The following is a 24,648-nucleotide window of genomic DNA, read 5'->3' as shown; positions in this document are numbered from 1 at the left end:
ACTGTCCTCCCCACTCTCAGTCCGTGTTGTTCAGGGTGAGGTCACGCCCTTCGCTGTTCCCGGTGTGGCCACGTGTCCTGGGCTTGGACACTCCGATGACTTCACCCCTCTAGACGCTGTGAGTAAGGCTTGGGCATGTCACCCAAGTCCTGCCAGTGAGACTCAACCATGAGCTTTTGTGTGAACAGTTTGGAAAAAGATTTTCTTTCCAGGGAGCTTGTCAGCAGAAGGATGAGGGGGTCTGGACTCCCAAACACCACCTCCTGAACCTGGGGTCACAACACAAAGAAGTAGAGAGACTCTGTCCTGATGATGTTGTTTGAGCCCAAGATCCAGTCCGTCCACATTGCAATATTCTGTCATAGGAGGCAATACATTTTCTTTAGTTCTTTTTTTGTGTGGTAAAAAAAAACCCTCGTACCCTAAAATTGACCATCTTAGCCATTTTTTTAATGTATTTATTTATTTTTTTAATTTTTGGCTGCGTTGGGCCTCCGTTGCTGCACGCAGGCTTTCTCTAGTTGCGGTGCGTGGGCTTCTCATTGTGGTGGCTTTTCTTGTTGCAGAGCACGGGCTTTAGGTGCATGGACTTAAGTAGTTGTGGCATCGGGCTTAGTTGCTCTCTAGCATGTGGGATCTTCCCGGACCAGGGCTTGAGCCCGTGTCCCCTGCATTGGCAGGCGTATTCTTAACCACTGCGCCACCAGGGAAGCCCCATCTTAGCCATTTTAAAGTCTACAGCACAGTAGTGTAAACTAGAGGTAATGTGTGCGACAGATTTCTAGAATTTTTCATCTTGCGAAACTAAAAATCTATGCCCATTGAACAGCAACTTTCCCTTTTCCGTCCCCCCAGACCCTGGCAACCACCATTCTACTTTCAGTTCTGAGAGTTTGACTAGTTAAAGACCCTTATAAGTAGAATCATGCAGTATCTGTCTTTTTTGTGACTATCTTATTTCACTTAGCGTGGTGTCCTAAAGGTTCATCCGTGTTGTAGCATGTGACAGGATTTCCCTCTTTTTAAAGGCTGAATAATATTCCACTGTATGTGTGTACCTCATTTTCTTTATCCATCCATCCATCAGTGGTGGACGTCTGGGTTGCTTCTGCCTCTTGGCTATTGTGAATAAAGCTGCAATGAACATAGAGGTGCAAAGGTCTCTTCAAGATCCTGTTTTCAGGGGCTTCCCTAGTGGCACAGTGGTTGAGAGTCCGCCTGCCGATGCAGGGGACACGGGTTCGTGCCCCAGTCCGGGAAGATCCCACATGCCACGGAGCGGCTGGGCCCATGAGCCACGGCCGCTGAGCCTGCACGTCCGGAGCCTGTGCTCCGCAACGGGAGAGGCCACAGCGGTGAGAGGCCCGCGTACCGCAAAAAAAAAAAAAAAATCCTGTTTTCAGTTCTTTTGGCAATATATCCAAAAGTGGAATTGCTGGGTGATATGGTAATTCTATTCCTAATTTTTTGAGGAACGCCATACTGTTTTCCATAGCACTTGCACCATTTTACATTGAACCAACAGTGCACAAGGGTTCCCATTTCTCCACATGCTTGTTAACATTTGCTGTTTCCTGAGTGTGTTTTTTAAAAAATCCTATCAGATGTGAGGTGGTACCTCATTGTGTTTTTTTTTTTTTTTTTTGTGGTACGTGGGCCTCTCACTGTTGTGGCCTCTCCCGTTGCGGAGCACAGGCTCTGGACGCGCAGGCTCAGCGGCCATGGCTCACGGGCCCAGCCGCTCCGCGGCATGTGGGGTCTTCCCGGACCGGGGCACGAACCCGTGTCCCCTGCATCGGCAGGCGGACTCTCAACCACTGTGCCACCAGGGAAGCCCTCACTGTGGTTTTGATTTGCCTTTCCCTGATGATTCGTGATGCTGAGCATCTTTTCATATGCTTGTTGGTCATTTGTATACCTTCTTTGGAGAAATGTCTATTCAAGTCCTATGCCCATTTTAAAAATCAAGCTATTATCTTTTGCTCGTTGTTGAATTGTGGGAATCTTTTATATACTACGGAAATTAACCGCTTATGGGATATATGGCTTTGCAGATGTTTCCTCCCATTCCGTAGGCTGCCTTTTCACTCTGTGGATTGTTCCTTTGGCTGCGCAGTTTTCCAGTTTGATGCGAGGCAGGGTGGTCTCCACTAGACCCCAGGTTTCCCATCTTCCAGCGGAGTGTCTTTTACCCTTAAAATGGTGAGCTGCTGCGTTTTATTTGTGGCATTGCAGGAGAAATCCTTCAAATGCAACTGCTTATTGAAACAGCTGCCTGCTAGTTGAGGCATGTATTCAGCTACAAAATAAAAACGTCTTTCTTGTATTTCCATGAGACAGGTGTGTGCAGAGCGCTGGGATCAAGACGACAGCTTCGTTCCTCACGCCTTAGAGCCTGAGCCTCCAAACCACATTCCTCAGAAGGTTCTCTTGCATGTTGTGAAGACAGATGTGCTCTAGGGAATGTCCAGGAACAGGCCGTATTCGAGGCAGGGAGGCTGTGTAACTCCTCTACATTAAAATACGATTTATTCTGCTTTCCAGTGACCATCTTCAAAAGGCATGTGCAGGTTGAAAATCCCATTTGCTGGTTATAGCTGGGGTCACCAGGGCAGAGCTGGACTCCCGCGTTAGGGATGGTACATGTGGGTCTAGGACAGCCAGGTGGAGCTGCTCCATCTCGCTGCAAGGAGGACAGTGTGTGACAGCTCCCAGCTGCTACCACCCACCCTCAAGGTCCCTCTGGGCTACAGAGCTGAGCTGAGGCCACTTTCTCCCCGGGTAGCCCCCAGCCATCGACTGGGGACCACACGGATTCTGTCTGGGCTCCGGCCATCCCTGCCCAAGGCTGGACTTGTCTCCCGGACATCTTTGCTCCAGAGCTCCGCGCTGGGAGCCTCTCCCTGTCCCATCTTTCTCCCTCCTCCTTCTCTCTCTCCAGGGTATCACTCTCAACTTCCTCACTCCCGGCTCCATTTTAGCATCTGCCTCTTGAAGCATCGCAATAACACAGGGTCCAAGATGCTTCCTCTCTTTACATCCCTGATGTTTCTGGCTCCTGAGCCGTTGTACCCAGTTTCTTTATGAGCCACGTCTCAGTGGCTGGTCTTCAACATTGGGGGTGGGGAGAAGAAATAGCAAAAAGAGGTTGTAAAGAAAAGTTCCGAGTTCGTGTCACTTTGGAAATGAGGGTGGGAGCAAATCCAGACACCACGGGTCCTATTTGGCCCGTGGGGAGCGACCCATCTGGGGTCGCTGATTTGTTCAGGAGTCAGAGTAAGGAAATGGTTTGGATGCCTGGACATCTTTTGAGTTGACATCTTTCTCTGGGAGTCGTTTTCCCTGCTTTATCATCCTGCCTCCCCGTATTTCTTTTCTTTTTTTTTTTTTTTTTGCGGTACGCGGGCCTCTCACCGTTGTGGCCTCTCCCGTTGCGGAGCACAGGCTCCGGACGCGCAGGCTCAGCGGCCATGGCTCACGGGCCCAGCCGCTCCGCGGCATGTGGGATCCTCCCGGACCGGGGCACGAACCCGCGTCCCCTGCATTGGCAGGCGGACTCCCAACCACTGCGCCACCAGGGAAGCCCCCCTCCCCGTATTTCTGTAAGTGTTCATCCTCGCCTAGACCAGGCCAAGAGGAGAACCGTCTTGGTCGGCTTTGCTGAGATGAGGTAGGCACCCTCCCTGTCCCGGCCAGCTCTAGTTAACCCTGAGATCGCAGCTTAGCAGCACAAAGGAAAATGATTGGCTGGCGTAACTGATGAGTGCAGGGCAGGGCTGGCCTCAGGCACAGCTGCCTCTGGGGCGACCCGCTGCTGCCATCAGGATACAACCTCTGCCAGCCTCTGGGCACCGTGTATCCTGAGATGGTGCCACCCTGAGGTGGGTTCTCTCCTGGGTGTGGTAGGGGGGCTCCGTCAATTCTAGGCTTACCTCCTGGCCTCAGACAGCCCCCCTGGGAAAGATGTCTGTTCTCACAACTCCAAGCAAAGTCCCGGAAATGGGTTCTGACTGGCCACACCTGGAAGGAGCCGGGGGTGGAGTCAGCCCCACCTGGACAGAGTGGACAGAGTGAGGGAGAAGTTGATCCCTAAGAAGACTCAGGTGTGTGACAGGTAGATGTCACCTCACCTGGGTGACAGGTTTAGAGGAAGGTTTGAAAAAACGAGGTGTGTGTGGGACCACCCAGCACAGTGCCTGGCTCACAGGCAGTCAATGGAGGTTGTAGTTTAGGTTAGTATCATTGGCATTGTCATCACCGTCGTTACTATGGTATTTTATTTTATTGTTTTATATAACAAAATGTGTCAAGATGCATATTCCCTTTAAATAGCTGTAGAACTAAGAGGAAATAAGTGAATTCTCCCTATACCTTTCTTAGTGATGGTGAGAAGTACATGATCTTCTCTTCTCTTTCTAGAACATTAAGGAAGCATTTGAGACATCAGTTAAGTTTTTTTCTGTATAAGGATTGCTGTTACCAATCCTGAGTATAAAAGTGGCTGTGAAATTGAGCTCTGGTTTTTCTGTTGACGTTCATTGGATATGTAACTTTGTCACCTGCTTTTGTACCTTGTAATTAAAACATGATGTGTTTGCGTTCATGTCTGGGGAGTAGGGGGCTCAAAAGGTGTTTAAAGAAGGCAAGTTGGACAGTATGAGCCTATACATTATAAAAATGTTAAGGTTTGACTTTCGGGGGTAAGGCAAACTGTTATCATCTTTCACTGAGTTGAAATTCACGTAACGTAAAATTAACCGTTTCAAAGTGAACAACTCAGTGGCGATTGGCACATTTGCAGGGCTGCGCCTCCAGCATCTCTAGTTACAAAAACGTTTGAAGCAGTTGCTTCCCACCCCTGTCCTCGGGAATCACCAACCTGCTTTCCATCTCTGTGGATGTTTCATATAAACAGAACTGTACAACATGTGACCTTTTGTGTCTGGCTTCTTTCTCTTAGCAGAGTGGTTTTTTTTAAAAATTTATTTATTTATGGCTGTGTTGGGTCTTCGTTTCTGTACGAGGGCTTTCTCTAGTTGCAGAGAGCGGGGGCCACTCTTCATCGCGGTGCTCGGGCCTCTCACTGTTGCGGCCTCTCCAGTTGCCGAGCACAGGCTCCAGACGCGCGGACTCAGTAGTTGTGGCTCACGGGCCTAGTCGCTCCGCGGCATGTGGGATCTTCCCAGACCAGGGCTCGAACCCGTGTCCCCTGCATTAGCAGCAGATTCTCAACCACTGCGCCACCAGGGAAGCCCAGCAGAGTGGTTTTGAGGGTCACTCACAGTGTAGCATGGGTGAGTCTGTCGTTCCTTTTATGGCTGAACAATAGCCTGTTGAGTGGATTCACCACGATACGTTTATCCATTCGTCAGTCGATGGACATTTGGGCCGTCTCCAGCTGTTGGCTATTGGGAATAGTGCTGCTATAAACACCCGTGCGCTAGGATCTGCGGGAGTCCCTGCTTTCTTTTTTTAGGGCCGTGGAGTATATACCTAGGAGAAGAACTGCTATAGTTCATACGGTAATTCTATGTTTAACTTTTTGAGAAAATGCCAACCTGTTTCCAGGATTGCCTTTTGAAAATAATAATGACAACATCTACCTTAATTCTCGGGCTTGAATGCCAGATGGGACCGGTCTTCCAGGAAGTAGACATGTGTAAAGCTGGTCTTCCTCACGGATATGCAACTCCATGGGCGACTGGAACAGAGTCTGGGGCTCATTTGCATCGGTCAGGCTCAAATGGTGAGAAATGATTTGCAGAAAGCATCGTAAAGCAGCATCTTCCTCTCCACCCACATCTGTAGCCGTTAGTGGATGGCAGCCTGTTATGCATGGACTGCTGAGTGTACTTTGGGAAAATCTGTCTGGATACGTGTAATCAGGTGCGGGACAGCATTACTGCAATCCTGAGTTAACGCCAGCCCTATTAGAAGCAGGCTCTCATCAGCTCCACACAGATGATAATTTATGTTTTCATCCACTGCGCACTTTACTTCTCACTGGCTTTTGAATCAAACCTGGGTATGTTTCTCCTTTTTTTAAGAGTACAGTACATTTCACTTTCACTTAAAGGCGTCCGAATGGATTACGAAAAGATTCAAACTCAAAACTGATCTTATCATAATTTAAAAAAATTATTGGGAGAAAAGGGAGCCACTTGGAGCCAAGTCATGCAGTTATCCCGATTTATGGTGCAGATTTTCTCTCTAGTGCACAATCCACCCCTTTCCTTATGAGAAAGAATTCTGAAGAGTCTTTAAGCTAAGTTAGTTAACTCTTCCTTCACCTGATTTTTCTTTCTTAAGAAAATCCCTTTATTTTTTTCCAAGAATCTGAATTTTTTCTCTTCCCACTCTGAGACAAAATTATTATATTTTTGGTATTGGGACTCTTCTATTCTTCCAACCGTAGTTAATACTGACCGACCGTCGAGGTTCTGAGGGGTAAAGTTCAAACATTCCTATCTTGGCATTTTGGATTTTTAATTTGCTTCCGTTTAAAGAGCAGATAAAAGCATTTTGGTTCTGTCAATTGGTTGAGTTGGGTTTTTTTGGCAACAAGAAACATCACGTGTTTTTTTTTTTTTTTCGGTACGCGGGCCTCTCACTGTTGTGGCCTCTCCTGTTGCGGAGCACAGGCTCCGGACGCGCAGGCTCAGCGGCCATGGCTCACGGGCCCAGCCGCTCTGCGGCATGTGGGATCTTCCCGGACCGGGGCACGAACCCGCGTTCCCTGCATCGGCAGGCGGACTCTCAACCACTGTGCCACCAGGGAAGCCCTAACATCACGTGTTTTGGTGTCTGTCTTATTAGCTGAGGTCTGGGTGACATTTTTTATCTTGGACTAGGCAGGGACTATTGCTTTGGGAAGAACAGAAAACCAGATGTGAGTAAAAAAAGGTAGTTTATTGGGAGGATGCTAGGTTAGTGCATGAAATTCGGAGGTCCACCAAATGACTGAGCTACAGGAAGATCAAAGCCAAAGGTATTTCTAAAGACCTCAGAGGAAGGAATTCCAAGAGACTCACTTCAGGGTTCTGTGCTCAATATTGTCTTATCTCTCAATCTTATTCTTTATTTTATTTCATTCATTCATTCATTTTGGCTGTGCCGCGTGGCTCGCGGGATCTTAGTTCCCCAACCAGGGATTGGACCCGCACCCCCTGCGGTGGAAGCGCGGAGTCCTAACCACTGGACCGCCAGGGAAGTCCCTCAATCTTATTCTTTAAACTCAGTTTATCCAAAGAAAATCTGATTGGCTCTTTGCTATCCCATGGACTGGCTTCCCATGGGTCAGACATTGCTCTGGTCCAATCAGTTGGGCTAGCTGTAGGCTGGTGGGGGAGAAAGGATCACCTAACACAGACGTAGCTGCTGGAGTCCAAACCTCGGAAGAGTCAGGGATGGGCTATGAGCTGAGGAGACACCCCAAAAGGTGTCCTCTCACACCCTACCCCTCTTGTTGGGTAACATCTATGTAACCTAATCTTCTCTACCTTTGTGTGCACGTACTACATGGTGAGAACATTGTTAAGTTTGGGCCACCCCACGTCCATATCTGCTTCTTTTCATGCAACGTCTTGACTTCCTTCTGGGGTCTTCCTTTCTCTTATCACGAGCATCGTGGATGGGCTGCAAATTAAGGTGTCCTACATGCACTGACCATGCTATGGGGACATCACCTGGTCAGTCAATCAGATGCTCTCTCCTGGGACGTTGAGTCTGGACTAAGTTGGCGCAAGGTTGGACAAGACAGTATGAGCTGTTACCAGCTGCCCTGGTTTCCGTTGTTTCTGAGACCTATTTTTTTAAGCTTTTCTTTTCAACCAGTGAGCTATAGCCACCTGGTGTCCTCCAACAAATTCGACAAATTCTGCTTAAGTTATTCAGTGTCTGTTGCTTACACCCCCAGAGCCCTAACTGATTCACTGTTGAAAGTCAGGAGAGTGGCTCTGAAAACTTGGGGGTGTGGGTCCTTTGTCAGAAAGGAGAGTGTCAGTTAAGGTCACTGGGCTGTTTTTACTAAGACCAGAAGATAGTCTCCAGAAATTATTTGTAAAAGAAGGGAAAGAAGGCTCTAAAAATTCTCACTTAACTCAGTCTGGTCAGCTCTTGAACACCCTGATTCACTAAGGTTCTATAAAATCGCCTTCTCTCTTAACTGACCATATTTCTGATCGTTGCAAAGTGCGAAGGTAAAATGAGTTGCCTTTGGCCTCTTTTTCCCTCCTGACACGGGTCTTCTTGTCCGATACTCCCATTTTCCCACCGTGATCCCTTGCCAGTGGTGTTCATTGCTGCAGTTTCTATGCTCCTTGTACATCACTACCACGCTTAGAAGGAGCAGCACACTGTAACATACTTAGCTGGGGCAAGGTCTCCTCATTCCCCTGTGACCTTCGTGAGTGTTCGAACAAGGTCTGATTTCCCTTCTTACCTGTTAGGCCATACCCAGTACTTGGCACTCAGGGGTACTCAATAAATCTTTATCGCATTGAATTGTGTTACTATTCTTTTTACCAAAACCTGTGCCTGAGTTTCCATTTTAGAATGCATTGAAGGTCTTGTGGTTTCATCCATTGAGTGAATTAAGAGCTCTGGGTCTTTCCTCTGGGGGAGGTTTGGAATCTGAATTTTCATGTTAAACGTGGTGAGATTAGGCAAGTTGGGCTGGAAGTAAAGACCCCACACAGCTGCCTTATGGCTTCTTGACTTTTGCCACTCGCTGCCGGTGGAACCACTCTTAAGCTACTGTTTCTCTCCATCTTCGATTCTGAGCACCAACTGCAGTCCAGACGTAGCTGTCATTTTTTTTTTTTTTTCTACTAGCTTTCAACTGAAGGACCTACTTGTCGTCCAGTTTAAGTATTGGCAAGAATACCAGAATTACCTGGGACTAGGAAAATAATATGTGTGTGTGTGTGTGTGTGTGTGTGTGTGTTAGCACTATTCTGGGCAGAGTAGTGGTGGTACAGGGCATCATAAAATTGCCCCTGGAAGGAATATCATTTATGGCTAGCTTATGCTGTATTCTTCTCAGCCCTGAGACGTGTCCAGTTAAAAAAAATCTATATTTGAGCAAGAAAGAGCTGGTGAAGAGACAATTAGAATGATTCCTCAGTGGAAGGGGCATGGACATACCATCAGGTGTGATCCTTGCTTTACCGTGTGTGTCACTCCACTGTATCATGTGGTTACTGATAGAATATTAGCGCGTGATGTTGTGTGTTACTATATTGTGTTACACTGCATTGATTATGAGAGAGAGTAACTGTGATGTTAGACGGCTTGGCCCTACTGTGTGCTGGCTATGTGACCTTGGGTGAGTTGGGATGCTTTGACCAAGAAACACATTGTTTTTTTTTTTTTTTTGCGGTACGCGGGCCTCTCACCGTTGTGGCCTCTCCCGTTGTGGAGCACAGGCACCTGACACGCAGTCTCAGCGACCATGGCTCACGGGCCCAGCCGCTCCGCGGCATGTGGGATCTTCCCGGACCTGGGCACGAACCCGCGTCCCCTGCATCGGCAGGCGGACTCTCAACCACTGCGCCACCAGAGAAGCCCCAAGAAACACATTTTTGAGGTGTTATTAGAACAGGGTGGCTGTACTTACAGCAGTCTGGTGCAGATGTGAAAAATTCTGGGCCCGAAGGATCATGGGTTCTCAATGTATTACGTCTGAAGGCCTTGAGAATTGATGTCAGAGGCCTGATGGGCTGTGACAGTTACTCTTGAACTTCTGCAGCCCCAGAACCTTATTTTGCTGTGGAGTAATATTGTCTTCTAAATACGAAACTCTCAGGTGCTCTAAGAACCCTCTGAGGGGGTGGCCACTGCTAAATTTCTCTTTCCTGGTGTCAGGAGACAAATGTGCCTAATTGTTGACCGTCCCCAGTTTTTTTTTTGGACTGACTTAATATCTTCAGTGGAATTAATTATGACCTCCCTTTGGGGTGGGGTCAGTTTTGATGTGTCTTGCTTGTGTTATTCTCCCTGCTGAAGTTAAGGGGATGGATACAGTATGCAGTAGCTCACTTGAAAGTGCTAAGATCAGAAGGTAAAGAATGCCATATGCCACCCCACTTAGACTTCCTGCTATACCATGCCATTTTATAGTGTAGCTTCTAGGGAAGAAAGGCATGTGGCTTAAGAAAGATCATCATTCCCTGGGCCCAGCAAAGGGACCAAGTTTCCAGAGCCCTGAAGACAAGGGGTGACACCCCAAAATAGGGACTCATTCTCCACTCTACCTTCATTGGCCGAGCAGCTGAACAAAGGCCGCATCTCCCGATACCTGGCAAACAAATGTAGTATTGCCTCACGAACTGATTGCTTCTCTGAGGTACCTACCCGTGTACCTGGGGAGAAGCTTCGAGAACAAGTTGAGGAGCGGCTGTCCTTCTGTGAGACTGGAGATAGTCCACGAAAGAATCTGGATGTCATGAAGGAGGCAGTGGTTCAGGCAGAGGAAGCAGCGGCCGAGATTACTAGGAAGCTGGAGAAACAGGAGAAGAAACGCTTGAAGAAGGAGAAGAAAAGGCGGGCTGCGATTGCCCTGGCGTCCTCAGAAAACAGCAGTGAGACCCCAGAAGAATGTGAGGGGACAAGTGAAAGACCCAAAAATAAGCAAAAGCCAAAGCCCCAGGAAGCTCCTCAGGAGAACGGAATGGAAGACCCATCTGTCTCCTTCTCCAAGCCCCCCCAGAAGAAATCTTTTTCCAAGGAGGAGCTGGTTCGTAGTGATCCTGAGGAGACAGCTGGCAGTGGAAGTGTCACCAAGAGGAAGAAACCTTTCCCCAAAGAGGAACCAGTTAGCGACCCTGAAGAGTCAGGACACAAGAGGGTCCCCAAGAAAAAGAGGAAATTCTCTTGCAAGGGGGAGCCTCTCAGCAGTGGACCTGAAGAGGCTGCTGCCGCGAGAACAGCAGCTCCAAGAAAAAGAAAAAGCTCCGAAAGCTTCTCCCAGGAAGATGAGATGGACACTTCCCTAGTGGGGCGTAACTTGCAGGGACATTTCCCAGCCCATCCCCTATAGCCCAAAAGAAGTCAAACCAAAACCAAACAAAACAAAAACAGAAAGATCATCAGCATTGTTTTAAAATACAAGTAGCAGGGCTTCCCTGGCGGCGCAGTGGTGGAGAATCTGCCTGCCGATGCAGGGGACACAGGTTCGAGCCCTGGTCCGGGAGGATCCCACGTGCCGTGGAGCGGCTGGGCCCGTGAGCCATGGCCGCTGAGCCTGCGCGTCCGGAGCCTGTGCTCCGCAACGGGAGAGGCCACAACAGTGAGAGGCCCGCGCACCGCGATGAAGAGTGGCCCCCACTTGCCGCAACTAGAGAAAGCCCTCGCACAGAAATGAAGACCCAACACAGCCAATAAATAAATAAATACAAAAAACAAACTGAGTTGCCCACATTTAAAAAAAAAAAAATACAAGTAACAGGGTACTGCCTTTGATTCAGCTATTTGAAGTCCTTGTTTTCTCAAGCTAAGTCCCTTATATGTGGAATCTTCAAAAAAATGATACAAATGAACTTATTTGCAAAATGGAAACAGACTCACAGACTTCAAAAACAAATGTATGGTTACCAAAGGGGAAATCTGGAGGGGAGGGATCAATTAGGCATTTGGGATTAGCAGAAAAACACTACTATATATAAAATGGGTAAGCAACAAGGACCTATGGTATAGCACAGGGAACTCTACTCAGTATTCTGTAATAACCTATATGGGAAAAGAATCTGAAAAAGAATGGATATATGTATAACTTTATCACTTTGCTATACACCTGAAACTAACACAACATTGTAAATCAACTATACTCTAATATAAAATAAAAAGTAAATTGAAGAAAAAGTTAAGGGGATGACATGGGAATTGAACAAGATGAAATTTCCCAAAGACATTGTGCATCCCTGAGTAGCCTTGTCTGTTTCTCCTTACTGGATCGTTGTTGTTTTGAGATTGTGTTGAAACCACAGGAGGTCTGAATTGCGTTACCCGGGCGCTAACTCCCCAGTCTGCTTGGGAAGAGAATGCCTCAGTCTGTTTTCTAACTTTTCCTTTGTCATACTATTTAGCATATCTTTCAGGACCCAGTTATTCAACAGCCTTGGTGGAAGTAAGTTTATTACAACAGGTACCTCCCTCTTCCCAGGAAAATCAATAAGGTTCTTTCTTCCTTAGCTCCAGAAATGAAGGCTGTCTTTGAAAATGGAAGGTGAAGGCTAGACTTGCAGGCCAGTGGGCCTAGCACAGGGTGACTGGTCTCTCAGGAATTCACTGGGATATTCCAGTTGTTAGATTCTTTGAACGCAGCCCATCATAGCTCTTTGTATTTGTTAAGATGATTGATATTAGCTGCTGTAACAAATAACCCTGTATCTCAGGGGCATAACACAGTCCAGCGAGGCCTGGATGGAGTTTCTGAGCTACATCCAAGTTCAGGCCGTGGTCAGGGACTGCTTCTGTCCCATGCGGTACCGTCTGGAGACTGTGCTTGTTGCCATGCCATCCTTAGAAGTTTCCATGGAAACCCTGGAACATCTCACTGGGTGTTTTCAAAGGCCAGGTTTGGAAGTGGCTTATGTTACCTCGCTCCACATTTCATTGGTCAGTAGGCAGAGACAGGGCTTCAAGGGAGGCTGGCAAGTGTAGCCTTTCTGTGTGCCCAGGAAGAAAAAGCAGCGAGGTGAACATGTGATATAGCCTTGATGCACTTGTCAAGTATATTTTGCCGTTTTCCACCCTTACGTTGTCTTCTTCCCATGGAATTACTTGTTTTCTTTTTTTTCCTTCCTTCCTTCCTTCCTTCCTTCCTTCTCTTTCTCCCTTCCTTCCTTCTTTCCTTTTTGAAAGTCACACTCATGTTCCGCTCTGGACGTCTGTTGAACTTGACCTTACCTCTTTCGTATTCTTCATTTGACTGTATGCTGTTGTGTCTTTTACTCTTTGAATGTTTCTGTGTCTCAGTCTTGTCTCTCCCACCATCACCTGCTCCAAATGTTCCCAAAGTGGTCGGCTCGGCTCCGAAGAAGTTTTCCATTTGTCTGGAAGGGGTTGCTGCTTAGTACCTACAGAGCGAGAGCAGTGCCTATTTTAGCTCTTAATTTATGCAGAAACCCTTAGCAAAGTAGAAATAGAAAGGAACTTTCTTAACTTGATAGACAGTATCTTTCAGAACCCTACAATAAACATTATGTTTAATAGGAAATCAAAGTTAGGACAAAAGAGGAGGAAGTGTGTTGGTATCACGGCTGACATTGTACTGATTGTGTAGCCAAGACAATAACACATGGGAAAGAAACAAATTATGAAGATTATGTATCAGTTTTTGCTGCAAAACAAATCACCCTAAAATGAAGTTGTCTAAGATAACAACCATTTACTTAGTGTGTAATTATGCGAGGCTGCAATGCTGGTGGGGCTCAGCTGGGCAATTCATTTTATGGACTTCTCTCTTGTACTGGTGGCCAGCTGCTGGATAGTTGATTGTTGTTGTAGCCACTAAGTTGGGATGCTTCGTTTCACAGAGAAACCTAACTGATACAATTAGAAGAAAGGAGGCAACACGCTCATTATCTGTGGGTGATACTCCAGTCTACTAAGAAGATCCTAGTATTAGGAACAGCACTGCATTGAAGAAACTGGTTTTATCACATTTAAGCATATGTATACCAATCAGCATTTTGGGGGGCCAGATGTTGATCCTGAGAGACGTTTTTCTTCAAGCGATGCACTTGCAATCATCATTTGCATATGCAACGATCCCTTTAATTATCTCTGAGTTTGTCTTTAAAAGCTTTCTTGTTATCCAATCTCAGCTATCACCCACAGATGAATTCAGAGAAGTCGAAGATGGTTAGCACTTGACAGAACATGAGAAATCAGGTATTCACTACCTTCATTTATGGTTGAGAAAATTGAGGCTAAGAGAGGTTAAGAGACTGGTCCATGGTCACACAGCTAGCGTAGAGCAGAAGTATGTGTTATCAGTAGAAATATTAGTATCATATTAGAAGCTAGGCTTTTTGATGCTGGGGTCAATGCTCTTCTGATATCACAGTCACAATTCTCTGACTTACGTCCACTTAAAAGAAGAGGCAGCCAACGGGAATGATCCTAGATGGAAGAGGGCAAGAGTAGAACCCTCAATTGGTTCTGGCATCTTTTGAAGGCAGAATCTACCTAAAAACTTTCATGAAATTTGAGCATTGGTTGTGTCCTAGTACAACTCAGTATGTCTTGGAGACATCAATGACCTTATATCACGTTGTTATTTGTAGGAGCCTGTTTAAAACTTAGCACTTAGAGTGGACAACCTTGTCTTGTTCCGCATCTTAGAGGAAATGGTTTCCGTTTTTCACCATTGAAAACGATGTTGGCTGTGGGTTTGTCAAATATGGCCTTTATTATGTTGAGGTAAGTTACCTCTATGCCACATGGAATCTAAAAAAGATAATGGTTCTGGGGGCTTCCCTGGTGGTGCAGTGGTTGGGGGTCCGCCTGCCGATGCAGGGGACACGGGTTCGTGCCCCGGTCCGGGAGGATCCCACATGCCACGGAGCGGCTGGGCCCGTGAGCCATGGCCGCTGAGCCTGCGCGTCCGGGGCCTGTGCTCCGCAGGAGAGGCCGCAGCGGTGAGAGGCCCGCGTACCACAAAAATAAATAAATAAATAAATAATGGTTCTGAAGAACCTAGGGGCAGGACAGGAATAAAGACGCAGACGTAGAAAATGGACTTGAGGACACGGGGAGGGGGAAGTGTAAGCTGGGACTAAGTGAGAGAGTGGCATGGACGTATATACACTACCAAATGTAAAATCGATAGCTAGTGGGAAGCAGCCGCATAGCCCAGGGAGATCAGCTCGGTGCTTTGTGACCACCTAGAAGGGTGGGATAGGGAGGGTGGGAGGGAGACGCAAGAGGGAGGAGATATGGGGATATATGTAAATGTATAGCTGATTCACTATGTTATAAAGCAGAAACGAACACACCATTGTAAAGCAACTATACTCCAATAAAGATGTTAAAAATAAATAAAGTATCTACAAAAAAAAACTTAGCAGTTATACATTTAAATAAATAGTTATCTATTTTTGAACTATGTATATCCACTTATAACATTTTAGTGATGTTGAAGGGGGAGGGTTACACCAGAGATTAATGTGCAAAAATGCTATATTGTTCTCCTTTACTCTTAATAGCAATTAAAATATTAATATGATGAGTTGAATTCTTGCTAGAAGCCAGGCACTGTGTTGAACACTTTGCATATATTATCTAAGTAAATTCTCACAATAACTAGGCAATGTAGGTATTATTATCCACATTTACTGATGAGGAGACTGAGGTGTGATGGGGTTAAACCCAAGGTAAAAAAGTGACAAAAGGGGGATTCAAACCCAAGTCTGTCTAGCCTCCAAGTTCAGCTCTTGTTGATGTTTGCTCAGTAGGCCTGGGATAGTTTGAAAATAGGTATATACATTCTTACGACACTCCCTCCTTTAAGAGGTGGAGCTTAATTCCCCTCCCCTTGAGCGTGGGCAGGACTTAGTGACTCACTTCTAAGGAATAGGAGGTGGTGGGAGTGATGGTGTGTGACTTCCGAGACCAGGTCATAGACATTATTACACCTTCCTCCTTGTTCTCTCCTGGATCTTGCATCCTGTGGAAAGCTAGCCACCATGTCATGAGGACACCCAAGCAGCTCTTTGGAGAGGTCTGTGTGTTGAAGAACTGAAGTCCCCAGCCAATGGCCATGTGAGGGCGCCATCTTGGAAGTGGCTCCTTCAGCCCGTCAAGCCTTTAGACGATGCAGCCCCAGCCGACAGCCTCACTGCAATCTCATGAGTGACCCTGGAACTCTGCTCGATGTTACGTAACAACCTAAATGGGAAAAGAATTTGAAAAAGAATAGATACGTGTATATGTATAACTGAATCACTTTGCTGAACACCTGAAACTAACACAGCATTGTTCATCAATTGCACGCCAATATAAAATGGAAAGTTAGAAAAAAAGAACTCATCAGCTCAGCTCACTCCCTCTATCCATAGGAACTGTGAAATAAGAAATGTTCATGGTTTTAATCTGCGAAATTGGGGGATAATTTGTTAGGCAGCACTAAATAACTGAATACAAGCCCTTCCAAGGTAGACGTGAACCCAGGTAGCCCTGTCTGAGTGAACGCCAACCCTGAGCTGCTAAGGGCTGCATTAGTCAAGTTCCCCTCAAAGTCACAACTCAATGAGGGTAGCTTGGTTTTCCCCCCAATGTCATAACGCTCACTAAACATTCAGGCGATGCTGCTTGTGGGCCACTGGGGTACACAGGTCTCAGGTGATACCTCTGCAAGAGTGGAGAGCCCTGTACCTAGCCTTTCACCTTCTCCAGTGTGGCTGCCTGTATACCTGTGAGCCCACAGGAGAATGGGATATTCTGTTGTGAGCTGACACTACCCATGTGGACCCAGCTGAGCTTACTGCATTGTCCCTATGACCCACAGACTCAGTGGATCGATAGACCTTTGCTTGTTTGACTCAACCATGGGGCCTGACCTGGGCAGAAAATGCAGCCAGTCTTCTCAGTGCATCAAAGACTGAGGATTTCTTTTCTGCTCTTACCTGAGACCACCTTGGAAGACATAGCACAATATTTAAAACAGACCACTTTTTTTTTTTTTTTACATATACATGTATCTATTCTTTTTCAAATTCTTTTCCCATTTAGGTTGTTACATAATATTGAGCAGAGTTCCCTGTGCTATACAATAGGTCCTTGTTGGTTATCCATTTTACGTATAGCAGTGTGGACATGTCAATCCCAAACTCCCTGACTATCCCTCCCCCCCGCCCATCCCCCCTGGTAACCATAAATTTGTTTTCTAAGTCTGTGAGTCTCAAACAGGCCACTGTGAATGAGCAGGAATGGAAAAGTCAACCTCTTTCTCTGGGAAACAGGGTTGGGGTAAAAAGGAGTCTGCAAAGCCAGGTGTCAGATTGACAATTAAATCAGATTAATAAATTGGATTTTCAGGAAGATTCCTAGAAAAGGGGAGCATTTCATCCAGGAGGCCCAATAACCCTTTCAAGTGGAAGCGGCCCAGGGTCATGGGGACCTGGGTTTCCGTGGGTTTCTGAGAGCACCCTGCTTCCCCTCCCTCCTCGCCTCACAGGACTGGGGAGCAAACGGGGCCTTTGACCATCTGTGCAGACTGTTCTAGGTTCAGTTCAGATCTGAAGCGCAGCCTTTGTCTGTCTCCTGGCGTGACTGCTGGTCGACTTTTTTGCTGCTCTGTGTGGTGTCCTCCAAATACTGCTTCATGCTGTTTGCACAGCTAATTGCATGTATCCCACGTCTGGCGGGGCAGGTGTGAATGCGGGCTGCGGCTTTGCCTCTTCCCCGTTACTGGGTACCATGCACCCCACATCCCCCATGGCCTTCCCAAGTCCATCTCCCATCATCCTTTGAAGTTTCTCGACCTCAGGGGGACCTGCGGCCGGGACTTGGTGGACGCAGGTCAGGCTGTACGAGTGATGCTCTGCGCAGGCCATGGGGTCCTTGGGGTCCTGGAGGTAGTGGGGACTCTGTGCGAGTGACAGAAGGGCTAACGTGATCCTACCGTCAGCATCCCTGCTTCCCTTCTCAGCCAGCCAATCACTGCAGGGGTGGATGGGGCAGCGTCCGGAGAAAAACGCACCACCTTAGGCGGACACAGGCTCCTCTGGTCCTGTTTCTTGGCAATCACGTGAAGGAACCCCCTCTGTCCTTCACTCAGTCCTGCGAAGATTTCATTTAGCTCCTGAGAGGTGCCGGACGCTGTGGGTGTCCCGGGGACATGGTGTGAATAAAAAGGACACAGTTCCCGCCCTCTGAAGCTTACATTCAAGTGAGGGAGGAAAAGATGGACCCATAAATGTGCACAGGCACCTAATTTTGGATGGCGGCGTGCGCTGTGAGTGAGAGTTCAGTGAGCTCTGAGAGAGAGGGTGAAAGGGAGGGGACTCACATGCGGGCAGAGAAGTCCTGTCTCTGCAGGTGGAAAGCTGCGACCATGATACTAATTACGTGCAGAGCAGTTTTCTACACGCTCCACACATGGGCTCCTTTAATCCTCTCAACAGCACAGTGAGGTCCTCACCTCCCCAGGCTCAGCTTCGCGAGGGCCTTGACCACACTGCTTGTTTGAAGCGTTTTGTCATGAGGCAGTTTGTCTTAGGTCCGTCAGTTGGTTCAAGCTAAGGCACAAAAGACATCTGGGAAGACGTTTGCAATATGTAAGAGTTGCAGTGGATCCATATTTCTATATGCCCCCCTTCTGCCCTCCAGAATCCCCCGGAAGCTTTCTGGTGGTCCAGCCTAACTGGACACAGACACAGGAGTGCTGGAGATGTATTCAGCCTTACCAGGCTGGCACTCTGCAGAGCCGGCACCTCAGCAGGCACGGGGCACACATCTGGAGGGTCCTGTGGGTCCCACCGGAGCTAACCTCGCATGAAAGGCTCGCTACTTATTCTCTCTTGGCCCTCAAGCACTCTTGCACTCTCCTCTGCTGTGTGATTTGGGGGTTCATGCCAACAGATCGAGTCACCTGGGCTCCCTTGCAGCTGGCTTCTGGCGGGGCTCAGCCAGTGGGAGGCCTTAGTGGGAGACCAGAGGGAAGGAAGAGAAAGGTCCTTCCTGCATGTGTCCCCCCCCAGGCTACAGCTCCTGCTAGATGGCCCCCCATCCACCAGCTCTCACGGGGCTCCAGCAACACTATTCTCCTCCACTCCCCCCGTAGCCCTTCAAACTCGGGGCAGTGACAACTTTTTGCTGTCACTCACCTCTGGCTTTTCCAACATTCCTTGTTATTTCTCTTATCCCCTCTTGTTCCTCTGCAAATATTCCCTTCATCCCATACGATTCCATTAAACCAATATGAGTGGAACCCTGCTTCCTGCTGGGACCACTACGGGCGCACCAGGCAACAGCCCTGAGACTTCACTGTGAGTGAAGCAGTGAGCAGTGTGCCTGGGCTTGCTGATGTCTTCCTGCAGAGGCCACGGGCAGATGGGATAGACCGTCCCCTGCCATATCCCACGTGTGCTGGGGTTACTGCGTTTTGAATAATATTGGGGCTGGAAGGATGTCGAGCATTCCTTTGGTGGCAGGTTCTTGAATATGTCTTGGTCTTTTAATACAAAGTCCTTTAATAAAAAAAGGCTTGATATCTGACTGCCGTTGCTTGAGAGACCAGCCTGAACATTTTAAAATGCACTTCAGTGCAAGACGGTCGAGAAGCTGCGAGAGACGCTGAATTCATTTTGATCCATTTGAGTTGTAACAACACAATACCCTGTCCTCCTGAAACTGTATTATCTTCAACTCCGTGCGTTCTTCACTTGTTGAGCTATGATGGATGCTAGTCACTTAGCTCGAGATTTTGAAACAGAAAAAAATAAACCGGGAAATGATCTCCCTGGATTTCAAGACGAGCTTACAGAATGGGGTTGGGAGATGTGTCACGGTAAGTGTTAGTAACTTAGGCATTTTAAGGAGGTTTCATACTGGCGTTTGGGTCCATTTTCTGGAAATGTGAGGGTGCCCATGGCCGGCAATACTAGACTTTAAGAAAGGAGGTTTGCTAGCACTTGATATTGAGTTATTGCTCTGTTCGGCTCTCCCCTTACATCAGCTGAAATACGGCTGAATGCCACTGAAAGTCACCAGAGCCGAAATTATGAGGCAAGTAAGATAATGCCACTCGCGTATCGTGAAATACCGCGTCTCCATCTCATGGTAGACTTGAATGCGATCGTATTTATATCAGTTTTTTTTAGTTGCAAGCAGAAGGGACTTAAAGCGGCTAACCAGATATCAGAGACAGTGCTTTGGCTCTAGTCCTGGGACAGTCCAGGGCGTGAATCTGGCTCCTTGGCTGGCGCTAGGACCTCCTAAGCTGTAATTCTCCCCCGTGCTCCCGCCTCCGTCACCTCTTTGGCGTCGACATCCTCTTCTGCCTTCCTTCTCAGGCAGGTGCTCTGTATAGGCTGAGAGCGGAATTCTACCAGTTCAGAATCTCCTCTCTAAAGAGACCAAGTTTCCTAATCTCCTCCACCCCATTTCTTTCTGTGCTTTGCAAAGACCACTCTCTGTTTGTTAGTGCAGACTTTCTTTAGGTTGTGGACCGTAGCATGGATTAGGTCTCAGCTCTTTTCCTAACTAGCATATTCCGGTCATGACCGTGGAGCCAGGGATTGGTCTGGATCCTGTTTCTATGATTTCCTAATTGTGGCACTGTAGGAAAGTCACACAGCATCTCTGAGACTGCCCCATCGTGTGTAACTTGGCAATGATAGCGCCTCTCTCGGAGGGCCATGGTGAGATTTAAGTCACGAAGGCCCTGGCACAGTGCTTGGTACATGCCAGGTACCGGGCGGGGTGCTGTTATAAAACACCTGGGCTCATGCCTTGGCTCAGAGAGAAAGTTAACCCAACTGCAGAACCGTAGCATCCCTTACATCTATGGTCGTCTCATTGTTTGGAATTCTTTTCTTTCACTTTATGCTGATAGAGAACTGGACGGGGTTAGGTCTCCGTAGCCAGGGGTGGGGTCTACAATGGCAGCTGGTTTCTGGAAAGCCCTGTCCCTTGGTGGGATGTGTGAGATTTTATGAAAAGGGGCTGCATGAGTGCTGACTGGTTCTCAGGGCTGAAGGCTGGTCCGTGGAAGTATCTGCAGATGGACTACCTGTTTACCCTCTGCTCCCTGCTCCCTCTGTGAGTTTGTGCCGTGTTTGTGCGTGTGTGCCCATGAGTGCATGTGTGTGCAGGACGTGCGTGCTTGCACGTGGCAAACTTACTACCGCCTCAGGGCCTTCACCCCTGCTGTTCCCCCGTGTCCTCCATCCATGTCCTCCATCAGTGAAATCTCGGTTCTTCAGTATCTGTTCTCAGAGGGGCCTCTTCTCACAACTCTGTCCAAATGGTCCCTCTCCCCATCTCTTTACCCCGTTTTATCTTCATCTCTGTGTATCTCTGCATCAGTCAGGATGGGCTCATTGATGCGGTGATAACAAACCACCCCCAAGTCTCAGCGGTTTAAAACAGCAAAGGTTTGGGCTTCCCTGGTGGCGCAGTGGTTGAGAGTCCGCCTGCCGATGCTGCCGATGCAGGGGACACGGGTTTGTGCCCCGGTCCGGGGCACGATCCCACATGCCGCGGAGCGGCTGGGCCCGTGAGCCATGGCTGCTGAGCCTGCGCGTCCAGAGCCTGTGCTCCGCAACGGGAGAGGCCACAGCAGTGAGAGGCCCGCGTACTGCAAAAAACAACAACAACAAAGGCTTATTTTGCACTCACACTGTGAGCCTCTCGGGACTCTGACCATCATAATCTCGAAGGCGGCCCAAACGGCGCCTCATCTTGAACTAGAGGCTTGTACTGGTGACGAAATACTTGCCCAGAAGGGAGACACACAATGTGTCGGTCAGGCTCCATCCAACCTCTAGTGGGCCAGAAAATAGGAAACGGCAAGTATTTAGGGCAAGTCGCTAATGACTATCAAATTCACTATTTAATAGTGGCCTCATTTAATTTTATATTTGCTTTGTAATAGTCTCCTTCTACCAGAATATAAACTCCAGGAGAGCAAGAATACCCCCCGCCTTCCTCACGACTGATCCCCAGTGCGGAGAACAGAGCTTGGCGCCCACGAGATGCCAACACGTTTTATCAGACGTTTGAATGAATGACTTACATAGTCCAGAACTTGAGACCCAGCGAAGAGTGTAAGTTTGCGAAACCCTGGCAGGATTAGAAGCTGGGTATAGACTACAACTTCTTTTTATGTCTTCCTAGGCACGTTGACCGTGATGTTCTGGGACAGTCCTAACTTAAGACGTTTGGTTCCCATTAGAGGCTCACAGTCCTCCAGCAACATGCTCTCATTCTGTGCTCAGAAAGCGTGGTCCCCCCACTCCTAGCATCTCTCGGGAGGGTGAATCCAGCCAGTGTGCATCAGAGGAAGCAGACTGTGGCCTTAAGACGGAATAGAGTTTCCAAGGAAACTGGCTTTGCAGGCACTGACCTTGAAGGTTCAGAGGCGAAGTAGGAATTTCTCTTTGCTCGGATGTCCAAACTTGCCCTTTTCACCCAGCTGTGCTCAGCCTCCCAGCACACTCCTGCCCGCCCCACCCCCGGTGGTGGAGGGTGCATGGGGACGCACTCAGGATGCCAAAGGTCATCTGGCGGAATGGCCATCGCGAGGCCACAGAGCCGCTCATTAGTGCAGTCTGGCTTAGCCACCGGAACAGATGTTACCTTTCATCCCGTGGTTTCAGGCCAATTAGTGGTCGTCTTCCTCCGAGGGTCTGACCTGGTGCTGACTTCCGTCGGGTCTCATCATTATCTGGAATCATTTTCATTCCTTGAGATCATACAGAGGTGGGAAATGAGATTGATGTAGGACGAGTACTGGGCAAGTTCAAGGTGCTGGTACAGGAATCCTACGTGAACTGAACGTCTCCGTCCCTGGAACCTATACACAGAGGTCTTTCCCTGTCCTGGAACATCCTATTTTTGCATCCTGTAATGGGGTATATGAATAGCTTTGCACAACAACAACAAAAAATCTAACTTTTAACCACCGTTTCCTATTATTTCATGCATGATTCTGGCTCATACTTGCTCCTCTGGACCAAATTAGTCTCTTAAATTATGGCAGGCTAGGCTCAATTCTATGTAAAGAATTTCAGGATTGCTTGAATAGATATAATCAGCAAAGGGGAAGTTGAAGAAGTTACATGGACATAATCCTTTCTAACTGCAGTTGACTTGAGACCCAATTTCTACAGAGTAATTGGCCTATAAGAAAGGTTTTTTGAGGTTCTTGTAATTAATACAATGGGCCAAGTAGGAGATGTGATGGGATCATTGGGTTTTAATTAATCGGTGACAGGAGAATTCCTGTTTCCCGAAGGGGAGCTTCTCTCTTAGGGAGATTTACACACTGTGGGAATTAGAGGGGCCTGCAGATCACCTGCATTGAATTTCTGCCCAGCTGACATTTATTGAAAAGCTGCCGGGTAAATGGAAGGTTACAGGAATTCGAATCTGATTTTCGACCCAGACGGCATTCAGAATTCAGAGTGTCGGTCTATTTGTGGGATTCTCTTAACTCTACTCCGTTTTAAGGTTAATGAGGTTATAGATTCTGTTTGGGTTTGTTTTTGAACACCCCAGAGTGTCTGTCTGTCTGGCTGGCTTGTCTTTAATTGTTTTGTTTGCTCCTGTGATGTTGAAATAACTCCAGGTGATTTGGAGGTGCTTCGAGAATGCTAGAACCAAAGGTAGGTATTTTACCTCCTTAGATTAAACTGGTAAAAATCACGAGTATTTGTGATACTCCTTGGAAAAGTGGTCCCTATTATCCTCACTTATCAGCGAGTCCACTGTAACAGTACCTGCCTTCAAAACATTCGCATCGGGCTTCCGTGGTGGCGCAGTGGTTGAGAATCTGCCTGCTAATGCAGGGGACACGGGTTCGAGCCCTGGTCCGGGAGAATCCCACATGCCGCGGAGCAACTGGGCCCGTGAGCCACAACTACTGAGCCTGCGCGTCTGGAGCCTGCGCTCCGCAACAAGAGAGGCTGCGATAGTGAGAGGCCCGTGCACCGCGATGAAGAGTGGCCCCCGCTTGCCGCAACTAGAGAAAGCCCTCGCACAGAAATGAAGACCCAACACAGCCCAAAATAAATAAATAAAAAATTGATGGAAGTGAAATTTAAAACAGGCAAGTCCGTGTATGGAGAGCTTGCTAAGTAAATTAAAAAAAAAATTAGCATCAGATGCAAGGTGAATAAGTTCTAGAGATCTGCAGTACAACCCTGCCTATGGTTAACAATGCTGTGTTATACACTTAAAATTTGTGAAGAAGGTAGATTCGTGTTAAATGCTCTTACCACGATGAAAAAAATAGCATTGGTGATTCCAAGTCCAGTAATGGCTGAGGAGTTGGTATCACGTTAATACTCTCACAGTTGACTCTGTGGGAAGTGCAAAAATACCCAGATACCTGAAGGTTGTAGAGAGTGACCAAAAGAAGCAGACACCTGGCACCAGGGAACAGCAGTGTGTGAATCACCCATTTTATGACTTACAGACTGATGGAAGGCCCCAGGCAGGGAAGCTGGAACTCAGAAAGTCCAGGCTTTCTCAGTGCCGTCATAAAGATGCCCACAGAGGAATATGTACTTTGGAAGAGAGTGGGAATGAGTGATGCATGGATGGGCCCAGCTAGGGACGGACTGGGGGGACCTCACACTCAGGGATCCACATGTTACACTCTGAGGAAGCCAAAGAGGTGTGGGGTTGAAGGGTGCACTCCGAGATTGACAGCTCATTCATTCATTCATTCATGATGTATTTACGGAGTTCCTCCTATGGACCAGGTATTTTCTAGGCGTTGGAAGTGTCGCAGGGAACATGAAGAAGAATCCCTGCCCCCACTGAGTTTACAACCTAGGAGACAGAAACAGCCCATAGCAAAAGCAAGTAAATAAATAGAGGAACTCCCCTACGTATGAACCTTCAAGTTGTGAACTTTCAAAGATGCGAACGTGCGTTCACATGTCCAGTCGCATAAGCTAGTTCACGTGTCTGGCG

At 47.7% G+C, this 24,648-nt stretch overlaps 1 protein-coding gene and 1 pseudogene across 2 annotated transcripts in view; both read left to right on the top strand.

Moving 5' to 3' along the window:
* LOC132435811 (transmembrane protein 132B) overlaps nt 1-24,648 on the top strand; it is a 235,582-nt gene that overhangs the window by 108,328 nt on the left and 102,606 nt on the right. The window lies entirely within an intron of this gene.
* On the top strand, nt 10,445-11,038 carry LOC138414249 (nucleolar protein 56 pseudogene; annotated as a pseudogene).

The sequence above is a fragment of the Delphinus delphis genome, chromosome 13 (genome assembly GCF_949987515.2).
Source record: "Delphinus delphis chromosome 13, mDelDel1.2, whole genome shotgun sequence".
NCBI classification, from domain to species: domain Eukaryota; kingdom Metazoa; phylum Chordata; class Mammalia; order Artiodactyla; family Delphinidae; genus Delphinus; species Delphinus delphis.
This window is presented reverse-complemented; position numbering and strand designations above follow the sequence as displayed.